The 17,130-nt window shown below is 36.8% G+C and overlaps 1 protein-coding gene and 1 pseudogene across 2 annotated transcripts in view; one reads left to right on the top strand and one right to left on the bottom strand.

Moving 5' to 3' along the window:
- LOC110345400 (E3 ubiquitin-protein ligase HACE1-like) overlaps positions 1-17,130 on the top strand; it is a 109,373-nt gene that overhangs the window by 33,505 nt on the left and 58,738 nt on the right.
- Positions 998-6,029, bottom strand: LOC101722138 (protein DENND6A pseudogene; annotated as a pseudogene). The gene has a single exon (XR_015445395.1). The product of XR_015445395.1 is annotated as a protein DENND6A pseudogene (transcript).

Below are 17,130 nucleotides of genomic sequence, written 5' to 3'. Positions count from 1 at the left end.
GACAGGGTCTCCCTTTGTAGTTCAGGCTGGCTTCGAACTCAAGGTGGTACTTCTGCCTCAGCCTCCTGAGTGCTAGGATTACATGTGTGTGCCACCACAACCACCGACCCAGTAGTTTTTAAGGAACTACTGCGTGTTAGAAAATGAGTCCTGTTGATAGCTGTCATAGGAGAGAAAAGTACCTACTTTTATATAAACTCTCTGCTGTACCAAATGAAGACTGTTAAATTCACCAAGATTTGCAAATCTTATACTTCTATAGGAAAAAAACCCCTGAGATTCAGTTTACAAATAATCTACTAAAGCTAATTTTAATGACCTTGTCTTAATGTAGAAATAAGAATTACTAAGAAAACCTTGGTTTAAAACATGTGTATTGCAGGCTACATTAAAAATTCAGAATTGGCTTCTGAAGTTACTGAGGATTAGCTGGTGTGAGTATAATACACTCCGTATGGTTTACAACCTAAAGCAGGTGTGGTTAAGTAATGGAGAATTCCTCATAGTCAGATGCCTTTGAACAATTGCATGCTCGGATTTACAGGGTGACTGACTTTACTGAAGTGCTGTGTTTCACATGGTAAGATTTCACAGATACAGTAGAAAAGGAATGGTACAAAAAGCCAAGTTGATGTTGACTCTTGGTTGATTGTACTGGCCAGGGAAATCCCTTCTGTCATACTTCATCAGTTATTATCTACAAAGGTCATACACAGATAAAGGAAATGCTTAGTGATAACTGTTTTTTGAAGCACTGCATGCTTCTTTAATTTTTTAAAAACTCAGATAAGAAGGAAACTTAAAAATTTGTCTTCTTGTCTCTAGGCCTAATTATACTTCTAAAAGTCTATGTTAATCGTTGTGCTAATATTGCCCATGTTTCAGAATTACTTGTGTATTTCTAGGACATCTTCAAATCGCAATGGAATAGCATATTTTTTATCTTAAGTTGGATATGATTTAGTGGTCTATGAAATAAAATTTATAGGATAGGGATTACTGATTTTTAAAAACTCTTTGTATATCTTTCCATAGAATACTGAGTCTAAAATGCTTTAAGTGTCCTAGTGACTTCAGTGGCAAGACAGAATGGCCTTTTCTTGTCTCAAAATAGCAAATTCTTGCACTAATTCATTAAAAAGTCTCCAGAACTTATGTCCATATCGGCATATACTAACACAGGTAGATATCAAGATTTAAAAAAAATTTTAAGCATAAAAGCTTGCGTATTGATTATGTATATTTTCTAGAATAAAATATAAAACTTTAAAGGGGGGAAACTCCATTAAAATATTTAAAAAACATTATTACCTCTTTTCATATTAAACCAAGATAATAAAGAATTTCTCTGAAATTTGCCTTCTGATCTCATTTTAGAGTACATCTTAGGGTGCATGAGAAGATTTTGAGCAACTGCCTAAGGGCCTTAAAGCTTTGTAGAATTTTTTTTTTTTTTTTTAGTATGGGGGAGGGTTGTCGGGAATTGAACTCAGAACCTTGTGCTTGTGAGGCAGGCATGGCACCACTGAGCTAAATCCCCGGCCCTAGAAGTTTTTTTTGTTTGTTTTGGTACCAGAGATCGAACCCGGGACCTTGTGCTTGCGAGGTAGGCAGTGCAACCACTGAGCTAAATCCCTGGCCCCTAGAAGTTTTGATTTATTGTTTTATTCTTGCTTTGATGACAACAGTTGTCTTTTGATTTTACATTGCTTTTTTTTTTTTTTGCTTTAAAATTCAAGGCTTTTAATTCAGTTTCTGGTAATGACCATAAATGCCTCCACATAAATGCCTCCTCTTTTTCACTGTAAATAGAAGGTACTAGGCATTACATAAGGCCCTTAAAGCAGCGATTCCTTCTAATGCTGGTGGACATAAAACATTAAATGGCAGTTTAGATGTTAACAAAGTCTTCTAAAAAATAAAAAAAAGACTGCTCTAAAACTACACACAAAAAATTAAGTTACCAGTCAGTCACTCTGAGATTTCCAGTGCAGCTTTAAGTTATTCTTACAAGTACATAATTTGAAATTAAGAGAGAAAATGGATCAGTATGTTTTTCAACATGTGTTAAATTTCAGTTAAATACAGTAAGTATGAAGATACCATTATCATGCTAATGGGCATCTTTTGCTACTCTTCAGCTGTGCAAAATAAACTTGAAATGATACATCCTGTAGTGGTACAATTTTTTAAAGGTACCTGATATGAGACAAACAGTTTTCAAATTCTGGTCACAAACTGTATATGAATCGTAAGATTATTAAAATACAACTTTTTGAAAAATAATAAGATGACCATTTATACCTAAATAAAGTTTCCTAGAAAGCTATGAAATGCTTTAGCATATAAAAGTGGTCACTCCTTTCTGAAGGGACAACTGTTGTTTCACAAAATAACTCATATGATCCAAGGCAATTGATTTCTTCCAAATGCTAAATTCTCTATGATTTAGAAGTATCCTTCAAGAGACTGAATCCATAAAAAAGGGCACATTTGGGGATTAGACCACACTTACAAACATAAGGAACCTTTCTTGGGTCAGGAATGCCCTTATGTGTTAACAGCAACAGAAACGAGATAGCTTCTGAAGCCATTTCTTTTACAAACACATACAACTAAATTTGGTGGTGTAGAAGTTAATTAAGACACAACTATTTACATATGGACTACATTGTGTGTGCCTATTTTAAATACTGGCTTCTGCAGGACACTCCCACTCAAACATAGACCAAACAATCTTACTATACCAAATCACATTCTTCTATTTCTGGCAAGGTAGTATAGACAAAAGAAAAATAAAAAACAACAACAAAGAACTAATGATTCAGGCAAAAGTTCTCATGTCAAACAACAGGTAAAGTGTTCTGAAAAAGCTGGGCGTGGGGTGGGGGATGTAGCTTGTTGGCGGTGCAGCACCCACCTGGCAAGCTCGAGGCCCTGAGTTCAATTTCTGGTAGCAAAAAAGAAGAAAAAAAGACCAAAAAACCAAGAAGTCCCTTAAAGGCCACGTATGGTGGGGCATGGCTGTAACCCCAGTACTTGGGAGGCTGAGGCAAGAGGATCACTGTGAGTTTGAGGTCAGCCTGGGCTCCATACTCAGTTCAAAATGAGCATGAACAAATAGCCAGACTTGTCTCAAAAAAACAAAAAAAGGGCCAAGAATTTAGCTCAGTGGCACCACGCCTGCCTCACAAGCGCAAGGTCCTGATTTCCATCCTGGTACCAGGAGGAAAGGGGTAAAAAAAAAAAAGTGTTCTGAGAAACATGAGTTTTGGGGAATAACACTGCCCAACAAATGATATGGGAAATCAATTTTATAATCACTCAAATGAGTATCACATATAAGACTTACAGATACCGTAAAAATAATAGCTCCACTTAAAAAATAGCCAATTACGAAGTTCATAATTAAAATGTCTTCAAAAACATCCAAACTAATTAGTTTATATAGGCTCAATTGGTAAAATGTAAGAGAAAATAAACTTTTGCATAATTAACAAAAGATGCTTTCTTGTCTTGAAATTTTGAAAATGGTAAACAGTGAAATGAAAATCTATATGACAAATGAAAAAAACAACCATGCCTACTAATAGGCAAGATGGGAAGTAAAAAAAATATTTTTAAGCAGTGATTATTCAATAGAATGCCTTATAAAATTACACATCACAATCAAGCTAAGAAAATGCTTCAAGACTAACAGCTGGACTCTGAAACATATAGGACAACAGAAGGCACTACATAAGCATCAATTACCTCTAACTATAGTTGGACAGTTCAGTCTTCTTTCATAAGAAGATGGTCAGCGTGAATGTTATTTTTATATCTCCCTGAGCTTTAACATGATTGGGCAAAGCAGCACCAATTTAAAAAAAAATATATCTGCAATGCCAGCACTGCAGTATGGAATCACTTATACTGATGGCCCCACAGGTCTCTTATAAGAGCACTTTAGAACATGATTAAAAATATAGAAATGCCTTTCAGTGTTTCTATTAAAGTAGAACCACTGCAAAGTATCCATTTTTTAAAATAATGCACTAAAAAAAGGTCTGTTTACACAATACAGTCTTCCTCTATCTCCCGTTCATAGCTATTTTCCACTCTGCTGCCATGGGGAGATCTCCTTTGGGTGTCTATTGAAACGTCAGTATGCTTCGTGCTGCGCAATCCATTTTGGCTGGAAAATCCTGGTAAATTATCATGTCATGCTCGTTTTGAGCAGTGTGCTTTGAAGATCCTCTGGCAACGCTAGCGTCTATATGTGTCCGTAACTTTTCCATAGTGTCTGGTTTCACAGGTAAATGTTCTCGATCAGCCTGCAACAGCTTATTTTTCACCTTCAATACAAGGTCTACTGTTTCTACTTCTGTGTGTTTTTGGATCCAGAGAAGTAGGTCCTCTTCACAAAGAGCTTCTAGATGGAGTTCCTGCAATTTTTGGGTGATTTCTTTCTGCCAGGTTTTGAACCAACCATCAAAATTTGGAGACTTCAGAAAATGCTGGTAAAGTCCAATCCAGTCGCCCTTTATTCTAGAAGTCTGCTGAGGTCCTGTTTTTTCAAGTGTTTTCATAAATTCTGAAAGGAACTGTCTTAATTGGGGTGGGCTCTTCCATGGAGAAATAGTTTTCTGCAAAGGCATCAGGCTTGCCACATATCTTTTCTGTGAGATGTGATGCATCTTCAGATAGTACCAGAATGGAATTAGGGAACATCCAGATGGTGTATGCTGCTTCAAGAATTGACCATCTGCTTCTAATGGAACGATGAAACTTTGTGTCAGTTCCAAAAAACAGAGTCGAAGAATAATGTTTTGAGCCTCAGAAGGACATTTCTGTTGTACACCTTTCTGTAATTGTTTTATGATCTCTTCATCTCTATTTAGATACGGCTTGTAAGAAGTATAAACTCCAGGTTTAGAATCCAGAGTCTTTAGGTTCTTCAGTTTTTTCACTTTAACTTGCTTAGGAATTTCACCTGCAGGTTTAAGGTCTCCTGTTTGAATAATGTGTGGCCAGTGCTGAAGTGTTTTAGCAAAAAAAAGGTTGGTTACTCCTAAAATGACTGAGGGTGAAGCTTGAGTATGCGTATATTCTTTGAATTCACTATCATGAATAGTGAAAGAAAGTCAGCAATCACTGAAGTACTTTAATGGAGAAATGCAGTTAACAAGGGCCAATACAGTCTCCGACGACTCTGATGGTGATGGCACCATCACCATGAGGGGCTCTCCCAACAACACCAACTCCCAAAGCATCTGACTATGTAGAAAAACTGGGCAGAAACACCTGAAAAGATCCACCTCATGAACAGTAGGTAAAATAACAGATATGTGTGTATTTGCCTGTTGAGTTAGCTGTGTTGTTCGAGTAGTCCCAGGCTTGTCATAACATGTGGAAATCCGTACCTTCATCACCACTCCCATGATAGGCAGGTGCAGTGTTTTCCCCGGCACCCGGGCAGGCCATCTGTCAACATCATTACATGCTGCTTCCAAATAAAGTTCTTTCTTTTCAAAATACTCTGCTGCTATTTGTTTCAGCACAGTGTGAAAAAAATGAATGTAAGGTAGTTTGCTGATTAAAACCAATGACTTCTGAAAGTAGCCTCTCTTAAGAGTTTTATCTCAAACTTCTCGAAAATACACATCCATAAAAATAAGCAGGGTCTTTCTTTAAGTAAACTGGTAAATGTTTGTCAGATTGATCCAGAAGACAATGCAGTGACACCTTCCTCCCAGAAGACTGTCAAAATCTAAAAGAAAACTGGGTATCTCCAAGACAACCTGAATTTGAATCTCCACGGCCTGGCCCAGGTCCAGCTCGAAGCCCACCACACACGCAGTGCAGCCAGGCCGAGAAACCTTCCCAGCGCAGCAGGACCCAGCCGCGGCCATCATCCTCTTCATCGTCCTCCAGCGTGGGTCAGGTTGCCAAAAGGGCCGGCGCCTCGCGTCCCCCGGCCGCTGCCACAGCCTCGTCCAACAGCTAGGGGGAGCTGGCCCCAAGCCCGGCGGACCTCGCAGAGCCATCCACCGCCCCCTGGCTGCTCGGGCCGCCTCCTCAGCGGACCGCGCCGCCTACATTGCAATTTTTTAAAGGTGAAAGATTTGGAAGAATGATTCATTTTTGTCATGCTTAATAAATTGCATAATCTTTGCTATGATTTCATATAGATTCATTTGTTTTTGTCAGAGTTAAACACTGTGTCTCAACATCCTCCTGTTAGAACAAAGTACTTCGGGCAGTTGAAGAGTGCGTTCTGTTTTTAGTTCTTGCAGCATAATACCAGGATGATTTTTAATTACATCTGTTCCAGTTTTAAAATGAGTAGATTAAACAAATTATCATGACTCCTTAATTTATTTTTATGTAATTTTTCTTATATCAGCTATACTACTTTATTAGATATACAATACCAAAATCATAGTTTGTCTTTGGATGAATTGTAAAAATTCATTTCCGGGTTTGTTATTCAGCTGGCTTATTACATAGTCTTTGACAATGTTTTCTTTTGCTCTAATCTATCTCATAACCTGTCTTCTGTCTAGTGATTGAGGAAATTGTTCTGAACACTTTGGAGGATGTTTAAGAGCAATAATATGTATTTCTGTTATTACTGCCATTAGTATGCATAATTTGATTCTGTAAAATTACAGTCATATTTGGACCCTTTGTTCATTTACTTTTGTGTAGGAAGTTAAGTTTAGGGTGTTTGTTTATTTTTAAATTTCACTTTTAGAAAGTATAGTAAAATTACTATTCTATATAGATATAAATCAGATTTTTTTGGTCATGAATTGCATTTAACATTTGGGGAAAATTTTTCTTTGTTTTAGTACTTTAAGGTTCTTTTCTTTCTTTTTGTGCTAGAATTATACTGAAGGCCATGTGTATGTGAAGCCAGTAATCTGCCACCTGCCACTGAGCTATATCCCCAGACTTTTTAAGATTTTTAAAAAATTTTGAGACAGGATCTTATTAAGTTGCTCAGGCTGGCCTCAAACCTGTGATCCTCCTGCCACAAGCCTCCCAAGTAGTTAGGATTATAAGCATGTGCCACCACTCTGGTTTAAGATTTATAAAGGTACTGAATTGCCACAAATGATTGATTACTGTCTTCCTGGAATAACTTGGATTTAAAAATGTTAGAGAACTGTCATAGTTCAGTCGAAATTTCTAAATTAATTATAATTAATTTAACAGAAATCTAGAGACTCATTTACAATTCACCTAAAAATAGGTTTTATTTGTTTTAGAATAAACTTTATATTCCTAATTCTATACAGTTGAATGAGAGGCTTTTCAAGCCTTATAAAGTGATAAGTTGATAGTTTGGGTAGATTTCTGCTCTTAACATGTAAAAGCAGTTGTTTGGCACTGACATCATAGACTGAAATGTAGATGTGCCACGAGCAGTGCTCACATATATTCAGTTAGCTCTCTTGGTATACTTAGCCAGCTTCCAAGTTTTTCAGCCAGAGAATTACCAGCCATGCAAGCTTAATTGGAAGTGTTTGCAAAACATTAAGCATATTTAGCCTTGAGGACAAAGATAGGTAGACTAGTATTTCAGAATGTATTTTTATATTCACGGTAATTTTATTTATTCTAGTGCTAGAATTCTCTTTTACTTGCTTTTGGAAAGTGTGAGCAAATAATGGAATGTCCTTATCGGTGTTATTTTCCAACCCAGTAATGATTTTTGCTAGGTATTATGTAATGACGCAAAGTTTCAATGGATTTAGGTGGACAGTCTTCTAAAGAAGCTCTGTATAACAGTTTTGTTTTTAGTATGTCAAGTACTTGTACATTGCTACAAGTCATGTCATCAGAATTATTTAAGAAATAAAGTAAGGATGCGTTTTTAGTGGTTTCATCCTGTTTGAGCAAATGATAATACCACAACTTAAGAGTTTTGGTTATAGCTTTATTATTGAATATCTGTTCCTTTTACTTTGATCAGTGTTATTTTCCAGAGTTGTTATTGATAAAGTGGAGCTACTTTGGATTTTTTGCTTCGTAATTTATCAGAGTATTGGGCACAGGTAGTCTTAGTCATTACCTTCAATTAAATGACTTTTGAGATTGACCCAAGCATTAGCTTTGTGCTTTGTTTTTCTACTCAGGATGCTGTTTTATTACTTTTAAAGGTTATGAAGTCTGTTGAAAGTGTATGAAAACCACTATTCTATGCTTTTCTATCTAGATTTCTCCCAAGCAGTTTTTTATTTCACAGTAGAGTGGAACCCTGTTTTAACACAATCAGGGACTGGGAAAATAGTTTTTTGTTTGTTTTTGTTTTTTGGTGGTAGCAGGGGTTAGGCAGGGAATTTGAAGTTCTGAATTTTTCTAAAGAGGTTATTTTGCTGATGTAAATTATAGGAATATAAAGTGATTTCAGTTTAGTGTATTTCTTAAAGTTATATATATAAACTTGAAAAATATATGAGTAATAAAGCATCAGCCACAGATATTTATGTAGTATACTTTTACATGTTTACATTTCATTGTAAGCTACTTCACTTAAATTTTACAAGCAAATAAGCCCTAAACTGAAAATTAGAAATTGTGATCATAATTATAAATTACAATTATTATGTCTTTGGATCTTTTATGGCTTATAATTCAGTATACCGTTTTCATAGAAGTTGTTTGAATGTAATATTTTTGGGGGAAGACATTTTCTAAACTAAATTGAATGCAAATAATACTGAATCCTGTACTATTTTTCTAGATAGCGCAGATCACCATCTTGTGCATTACATATTTTACTTATTTATACTGTATGTCTTTGTCATTCTTTTTCACTATAATGTAAAATTATAGTGTATAATTATAATTATAAATGAATTATGATTAAATGAAGACAGGGATTTTTTTTGTTCATTTACAAAATTCTGTATCTTTAGAGTCTAGAATAGTCCACACTTAATAGTCATGAAATTTTTGTTGAAAGCTAGAATGAACCACCCAAATGTAGTATAATTTTGGCAATTTTCTGTTCTTTTTTTTTTTTTTGTATTGGGGATCTAACTCGGGTCCTTTTTCTGTTATTTTCTTTGATTTTTGAGTGTCATTTTTTCCCCTTTGTACCTTTTAAGTGGAATGGAATTCATATTGGTAAATCTTACAAAAGAATGTGTCTGATTTGTTTCTATTACTGAAAATCTCTGCATTTAAGAATCCTTACAGATTTAAAAAGTTGAATCTAGGAGCGATTCTCTTCAATGATATTGAACCTTGTTTTGGATAATACAAGTGTATTGTTTCAGTAGCTTTTATGTTTTTAAACTTAGCAAATACTCAGACAGTATTTTCCTCTGAATTTTATCCTTTGTGTATACATTAGTAGTTTTTAAATCATTAGTTATTTTGTAATACTTTTAAGAGTTATAATAGAGTCTTGAAACTGTTGTTAGACTCAAATTATTGATGCTGAGCAATACAGATCTCATTGCCATATTATGTAGCTATTTATCTCAAGATATTTGACATCCAAATCATATGTATATGTTGTGAGCAAGAAAATGATTTGTTGTGCTGGTTAGACCTTTTGGTATATTGTCACTTTGGATTATATGGGATTGAGAATCCATTTTGTACACCAGTCTGTGAGTAACTAAGGTATAGTAAGGGACTCAGGAGGGCTCCCCTCTCCTACATGGCTCAGTAAGAACTTCCAGAATAGTACAGTGATAGGGTGAGTTAATGGAAGTGCTACAGGTTCTGCCCTGGTCTGACACTGTATGGACCTGGCTTATTTTCCTTACCTCTCATCATCTGCCACCCACTGTCGGCCGGTTGTTGAAGTGATTATCTCACAGCCTCCTGTGCTTCAATTATCTTTACTTGCTGCCCCTCAGAGAAATGATTGGAGGTTTAAAAACACCAAAAACCAAAAGTCTGTTTTCTGTGACTTTCATGCTACTTCTTTTATGCAGTTGAATCAATAGTTTCTTAATTATCCATTCACCTCCTGTTTCAGAACTTTTACAAAAAGAATCTGACAAAAAAATAGTTTCCTAGTCACAAAGATTGATGGCTTCTCAGTCATTTCAGTGATTGATGCAAAGCTATTTTTTTTAAAAAAGTGGGACTAGGGATTGAACTCAGAGCCTTGCACTGAGCTACAACCTCAGTGAGCCCCTCTCCCTCCTTTAAAAATGTTTCATTTTGAGACAGGATATTGCTGAGTCATTAAGTTGTCCAGGCTGGGCTTCAATTTGTGATCTTCTGCCTCAGCCTACCACACTGGTAGGATTACAAGCGGGTACCTCCATGCGTAGTTTGCAAGGGGAGTTTTTATTCTTCACACTCCAATTCTGTTTTTTTATCCTTTAGAAGAAGTGGTTTTCTTCTGTGTTTTTTTTTTCATACAATATTTTATCTACAAGTGAAGCTATTGAAAGCTTTTAAAAAATACATGTTTTATTTTCATAGTAGAATATTTTGAAGACAATTAATTGGGATAATTTCATTATAACAAAAGCAGAAAAATTTCTGAAGGTAAAATAAAATGCTAGAGTAAACAATTTCCATCCACTACCGTACTTAAATTTTTTTTTGGTCTTACGAAATAATATTTAATGTCTTCGTCATATATGCAAAGATTTGACAGGAACACAGGACAGTTCATATTATAAATCATGTTTCCTTGCTATGATTTGCTGTTTGTCTTACTATATTTAGAAAAGTAGAGGAATGTGTTAAGTCCAAAGGCTAAATTGTTTTTGTACCACAGACTCTGTAGTATAAGTAAAAATGACAAAAGCACTATAGAGGGGGTTGGGATGTAACTCACTGGTTATTTTATCGCTTGTGTCTAGATGTTCCCTCAAAGCCTCACGTGATCATAGGTGGGGATTTTCAGAGGTGGCTGGATCTAGTGTGTGATGCTTGATTAAGGATATGTGATTAGTAAATTAGTCCACCGATTGGTTTGGCATAGTTCTCAGTGTGGATAATGGAAAGACCTACCCTGTATATAACATAAAGGACAGAAAGAGGGCTGCTGTTGCTGCTTGCTTCCTTGCTATTTCGCTGCTTTGCTGCCTTCCTGCCTTCTGCCCATCACAAATTGTTTTTCCTCTGCCATGCCACCCTGCCTTAGAGCCAGCCAACTATAAACTGTTTAGCTTTACAAACTGTGAGCTAAATAAACCTTTCTTCCTTTAACTTTGAGGGTCAGCTATTTTGTCTCAGCACTAAGAAAACTAAAACAGTGTGGTAGATAGAGTGCTTGTCTAGCATGCATGAGGCCCTGGTATTGAGCTCCTGTACAACAGAAAGGAAAAAAAAAAGGCACTGTAAAAAAGTATGACTTAAAAAATGGCATTATTTTAAACTAGATAGAGCAGCCATCAAGGCTTGACTGCCTAATAGTTATTTGGTAGGGAATTAATAGATCAGCTATCATTAATGTAGCTTATAATGATATGTCAAATTAGCTATAATGCTAATTATTCTGAATTCAGGAAAATTAGAATTCCTACATTTGGTAAGTAGGTTGTGATTATGAACATAGGCTTAATTTTAATTCCTGCTTCACTGTGTATTGAGGTGCAAATTACCTGACCTCTTTGAAACTCAGTTTGGTGCTCTTAGAAGTGGAGAGAAAATCACCTTCCTCACAGGACACATTAAATCAGTTGACAAATGCTTATTAGCACAGTGTCCAGGTACATAGTGGAAGTTATATTATTATATCATTATGTAGATTTAACTATGATTTTTATGAATGCATAGTACATTTTGTTAATTACAGTTTTTTTCTAGATGTCTAGATTTTAAATGGAAAATAACATGTATTTTCAGTGTATTTGCTTTCACCTTTCCTGAGCCTTTTGAGAAATTGAAGGCTTGTCTTTAATTTGTGTGCAGTAGTAGCTTTGAGTTCACACAGACATAACTGCTGGGTTAGAGATGAGAAAGGTGAAAGCCGTTACCAAATAGGCTTTCTCTTATTAAAGAGAAGTAAATACTTATTGATCTTATATTTGGAGGTTGTACTTTGCTACTTGGTTGATTTTAAAAGGAATTATATAGGTGATAATACATCTTTATATAACCCCTTCCTCCCCCGCCCCCGCCCCCCCCATGCTGGGAATGGAACCTTAGGTCTTGTGCTTGTGTTATGCTAAGTGTATGCTCTGCCACTGAGCTATACCCCAAGCCCATAACAATGTTTTTGTTACACAGATTTTAGAATTCACTTTAGGATAGAAATTAATTCAAGTAGCAGTATGTGAATAATAATAACTTAAGCCGTTTTATTTTTCATCAAATTTTTAAAATAAAACATAGTTCCTTAAACTTCTTTTCCATCAAACCATAACCACCAAAAATTTTCAACTCTTAGCTTTTCACGTTACATATTTCCAAATAATGAGCTTCTATGGCTCTTTTTCTGTTTTTGATGTTCATATAGTAATCATTTGTAGTTATGGTGACTGAGGATTATAAATTCTGTTTAGGCAATATTAGTTGTATATATGGTTAAATAAATAGTTTACTGGTAAAGTAAACTAACATTGTTTTCTTTCTTGAAGTCAGTAATTTTGCAAGTATCACTCTTTTTTTTTGCTGTACTGAGGATCGAACTCAGGACCTTGCTTTTGTGAGGCAGGTGCAGCACCACTGAGCTAAATCCCCTGCCCTGCAAGTATCTCTTGGTACTGTTCCCTTAGTACTGTTTTCTACAGAGACATAGTTGGTAATCTGTCAGTTTTGCCTTTTCATTTTCTCTGAACCTGGAGAATTCTTAGTTTTTCTCTTGTGTTTGATCTCTAATATTTTGGTTTCCACATCTTCTGTTTTGGTTTATTTCCTTGTTTAGCAGGAGGCTATCATTCAGCGGCCAGGTCTGCTTTTCTGGAGTAAATGTGCATTTTCACGTATTTTTGGGTGGGAAATTTTACATGATCATGTGTCTTAGTTACTTATTTTGTTGTTGTTGCCCAGACACAATACCTGACATATGCAAATAAAGGGAGAAAAGGTTTATTTTGGCTCACAGTTTGTAGAGGTTTCAGTTCGTAGTCAACTGGCTCCAAGGCAGGGCAGCATGGCAAAAGGGCAAGGCAGAAGAGAAGTGCCTCATGGCATGGAAGCAGGAAAGCTGAGAGATTAAGAGAAGTGAGAGGCAGATAGACCCTTTCAGGCCACATCCCTAGTGACTCACCTACTTTGACTAGGTTTCACCTCCTAACATCACATTTAGCTATAAACTTGTAAGTGGACTAATCCACTGATGAGTATGACACCCCATGATTCAGTCACCTTTCAGAAGTCCCACCTATGAGGCGCATGCAGCTTTAGAGGGACATCTAGATATAAACCATAACATTATGTTTTAAATTTATAACCATATATTTGAACAATAGTATGGCTTACTAGATAATTCTACATTTAAAATCGTTTATCATACAATTTTGCAGGGTTTTAACCTTTTAGATTCTAGTTTTTCTGTTGAGAAGTTTAATTTTAGTATACATGCTGCCAAAGCGAGCATATCTGTTGAGAAGTTTAACATCAGTTTGCTTTAGTTTATCTATGGAATTTTATATGCTTGCTACTATGAAATTTCACTTTAACATTGCTTTGTTGAAATTCTTGTATTAGAGTAGGGACTTGGTGAGCCCTTTAAATCTTGACAATTCGTGCCCTTCAGTTTTTAGTATTTCTTGATTTACCCTCTTTAGTTTCTTTATTCTCAGTTTCTCAATACATCTGCTTGGATTTATCTGCTAATTTTTCTTCTCTTTCATTTTTTTCACTATTTGTCTTTTCATTTTATTTTCTTTTTTGTGGCATTCTTAGATATTGTCTTTCTAAACTTCTGTTGAATTGTTATTTATTCTTGTGCACACACACACACACACACACACACACACACATATATATATATATATATATATTTTTTTTTTTTTTCTGGTACCAGGGATCAAACTCAGGACCTTGCACTTACCCTGGCCCTATTCTCTTATATTTTTAATTACTCATTGTCTGAATATTTTCCATTAGGGTTTATATTCTTGTTCTGTGAATATGATACCTTTTTTCCTCCTAAGGGAATCAGTTACTTCTTTTTAAAGTTTTGTTTTCTTTTATTCCCTTTATAGTCTTTATTTTTCTGGGGTTCTTTTTGTCTAAATTTTTGTTTTTCAGGATACAGGCCTATGTCTTAAATAATGTGTGTCAGTTCATGTGTAAAGTTGAGGTACTCAGGTGTTGACTGGGCTGAATTTATTGACTGCTTGGTTTCAGTGTGCACTGGCCCTGTTGTTGTGTTGGACTTGATAAATCTTTGTTGTAAAGGCTGTCCTATGTGTTGCCTACTGTTTAGCTGCAGCTTTGGCCTATCAATAGCACGCTCTTTTGCCCAGTCGTAAAAGTCAAAGTATCCCCTGGTATTGCCTCATGTACCCTGTGGGGAAAATGTGTCCTGCTTTGAGACCACTACTACAGACCCATTGACTTGAACTGGACTATTTCATGGGTGACTCTAATGACTCTTTAGAGCTCTTTCTGTGGTGCCAGGCTTCAGACAGGACTAATTTCCTCTACTTGAGATTTGAAGCCTGGTTGCTGGATTTCTGGGAGCCAAGTGATATATGGACTAGAAGTTTTTCACTTAATTAGTGCTTTCGCCATGGTTCCTCAATCTTGCTCTTACCTGTGTATTTTGCCTGTCAGTCTAGAAACCCCCTAATCACTTTGTCCAGAGAATAAACATCCCATCTTTGAAAAAGTATAGGGAGGAATAGTAGCTGATTGTGTGGGATGAGAGGAAAGAAACAACAAAGGAAGGATCAGTTTCTTTTATAGGTTTTCATCTATTCCTCCTGTTTTTATCTCAAATCATCCTATCTTCAGAGGTACCTGTTATTTTCAATTCCTGTGTGTGTGTGTGTGCGCGCGTGCGTGTGTGTGCTGTATACTACTTTGAGAATTTGGTTGCTTATTGGGTCTGTAGTGGTAGTCTCAAATAAGGACAAGTTTTCTCCCATTTGCAGTCACTTAGACCAGCTTTCTTTAATTTACTGAGTCTTCTTGTCATCTTTAGAAAACTTATTGACTTACCTAGTATGCTGTTGTATTTGTTTTGTTCTTCTCTGTACAGATGTTCCTGACATAGTTCTAGGTTTTAGAGTAGCAGAAAGATGAACACATGTTTAATTCAGAATATTAAACAGTCTAATTCCAAAAACTATTTCATGTTTTTACATTTTTTTATTCTGTTTGCAGGAAAAACTCAAATGAGGATTATAGGAATAAAACCAGAAGTTATTTTTAGAAAGGTTTCTAGGCGGGCCTTGTCCTATTCCTAATCGTCAAATGTATATTTTTAAGATTTTAAATTAGCATACTTCATTTTAGTATAAGTCAAATTTTTACAGGAGGAGAACTTAAGGGACCAAATGTCTATTAATGACTATCGAAGAAACTGAGCCAGTATTGGCTACTGTCTATAGGAAAAGGGCTTCTTAGCTTTTTAGTATTTGTTATGGTTTGTGTCTAGATATACCCCTAAAGCCTCATGCAGTCATAGGTGGAACTTTTTCAGAGGTGGTTGAATCTAGAGTGTGTGATGCTGGGATTAATATTGTGTGATTACTAAATGAGTGTACTGATTGGTTTCTCACTGACCTATCCCTGTAGCCTAGCTAGAGTATAGAAGGGGCAGAAGGAAGCTGCTAGGGCCCCTCCTTTGCTTACTTTGATACCTTCTGCCTGCCGTGAACTGTTTCTCCTCTGTGATGCCCCTCTGCCATGCCACCCTACCTTGGAGCCAGCCAATTATGGACTGAAACCTCTATAAACTGTAAGCCAAATAAACCTTTGCTCCTTTAACTTCGGGTGTTGGGTATTTTGTCTCAGAAATGAGGAAAGTAATAACTAAGACAGAATTTGGGGTTGTCGCTATGATTATATGTGACCATGTGGTTCAGGAGCCTTTGGGACAGGCTTGTGGGAAGAGTTTGAAAAGGTTTGGAGATCCTGGCTAAAAAGGCAGAGCTAGAATGCCTTAAGCTGTACTTGATGGGAGATTCTCTGGTCAAAGCTCAGAAGACCAGAAGGCTGATAGAAATCTTGTCGGTAAAGACCAGGCTCAGAAGGTTTCTGCTGGAAAGGATTGCATTGGCTGTTGGATTCCAGATGATGTGCATTATACCTTGGCAGAAAGTTTGTCTGCATTTTGCTCAGGTCCAGAGACTTTGCCTAAGACTTAAGAGTGGCAGACTAATTTTTTGGGTTTTTTTGGTACTGGGGATCAAACTCGGGACCTTGCCATTGCGAGGCAGGTGGCAGCACCACTGAGCTTAATCTCCGGCCCAGACTAATTAATCTTACAGAAGAAATTTGAAGACAGTCTCATGTTGAGGCTGTGGCATGGCTACTGTTGAGGGCTTTTAGCCAGATTTATGTTGAGAATGAAGAGCAAAGAGCCCAGCAGAATGATTTAAAATGTTGTGAGCTTGCTCAGAAAGGAAGCTCCAGTAAAGCTGCAGCCTGCAAAGATGGAATAGAAGAGAAACTGATCACTGAAAAGACTAGCAAGAAATAGCCAAGTATTTCAGAAGAAGACAACAGAAATGATGGCCTGAGAAAAATCACAAGAACCAGCAGGATTCCAGCCTTTGGAGCCTCAGAGTTGCAAAGGTGAAAGACTTTGCTTTGAGAAGAGAGCCCCAGAGCACCCTGTTCCAGAATAGCAGCGCTCTAGAAAATTTGTTCCTTGGAGTTGGGTGTGGAGTGCTAAGGGATGCAGGCATTCCACCCCAGTAGTCGAGAGAAGGAAGCTGGGCTATTGCTCCAGCTGGCAGCAGACCTTGACATCATCCACATCTTGCTGGTTTTAGGTGCATGCAGAATGCAAGTGTTGTGGGGTCAAGAAGGCTTCCACCCAGACTTCAGAGGACGGCCTAGGAGGGTAGGCAGTGTGCATCGGAGAGGGCAGTATATGAAGCTGTGAGTGTGAAGCTGATGGTGCAGTGGAGACTCCAGAAGTTTGGAGAAACCAGGAACATGGATTGTTTGAGGAAAACTGCAAGGAGGGAGCAGAGCTGGCCCCAGAGAGAAGCCATGAGAGCTACAGTCACAGGCAGTGTTGGAGGGACAGAGCCACCC

The sequence above is a fragment of the Heterocephalus glaber genome, unplaced genomic scaffold (assembly GCF_053883595.1).
Source record: "Heterocephalus glaber isolate CG9 unplaced genomic scaffold, H.glaber_assembly_v1.0 deba00001610, whole genome shotgun sequence".
NCBI classification, from domain to species: Eukaryota; Metazoa; Chordata; class Mammalia; order Rodentia; family Bathyergidae; genus Heterocephalus; species Heterocephalus glaber.
Note: the sequence above shows the minus strand (reverse complement) of the source record. Positions and strands in the feature narration are given on the sequence as shown.